The sequence below is a fragment of the Arachis duranensis genome, chromosome 4 (genome assembly GCF_000817695.3).
Source record: "Arachis duranensis cultivar V14167 chromosome 4, aradu.V14167.gnm2.J7QH, whole genome shotgun sequence".
In the NCBI taxonomy this organism is placed as follows: Eukaryota; Viridiplantae; Streptophyta; class Magnoliopsida; order Fabales; family Fabaceae; genus Arachis; species Arachis duranensis.
Window position 1 is genome coordinate 91,004,912 of NC_029775.3, and position 267 is coordinate 91,005,178.

Below are 267 nucleotides of genomic sequence, written 5' to 3' on the forward strand. Positions count from 1 at the left end.
ACATACATGCCACAGACACATAACTGGGTGAACCTTTTCAGATTGTGACCCAGCTTTGCTAGAGTCCCCAATTAGAGGTGTCCAAGGTTCTTAAGCACACTCTTTTTGCCTTGGATCACAACTTTATTCCTTTCTTTCTTCTTTCTTTCTTTTTCTTTTCCTTCTCTTTTCTCTTTTTTTTTCGAATTTTTTTTTGTATTCACTGCTTTTTCTTGCTTCAAGAATCAATTTGATGATTTTTCAGATCCTCAATAACAGTTCTCCTTT